Source organism: Copadichromis virginalis, linkage group LG15, assembly GCF_057382275.1.
Source record: "Copadichromis virginalis isolate Kocher_CV1m ecotype Utaka linkage group LG15, C_Virginalis_male_GT1.1, whole genome shotgun sequence".
Lineage (NCBI taxonomy): Eukaryota > Metazoa > Chordata > Actinopteri > Cichliformes > Cichlidae > Copadichromis > Copadichromis virginalis.
The window spans coordinates 120,806-121,041 of record NC_140632.1 but is presented as its reverse complement, the minus strand read 5'-3'; positions in this window follow the sequence as shown (position 1 = coordinate 121,041).

Sequence of the window (236 nt, the reverse complement as noted above, 5' to 3'; positions counted from 1 at the left end):
CTTTTTTCTTCTTGGCTTTTTGTAGATGTAAAAACAAGACTGTCACATCATGTCCGCAAGAGGTCAAACTGACACAACTGGTCTAAAGACTATGATAAAAAAAAATTTCAACACAGAAATGTTTTGTGAAAGAAGAGTCATTATTTTCATACCCAAATAATTTGGTTACGATGTACAGAACAAGTTGTTTTATCTGCATAGCAAATGGGACAAGAACCATCAGGTACATGCAAAAC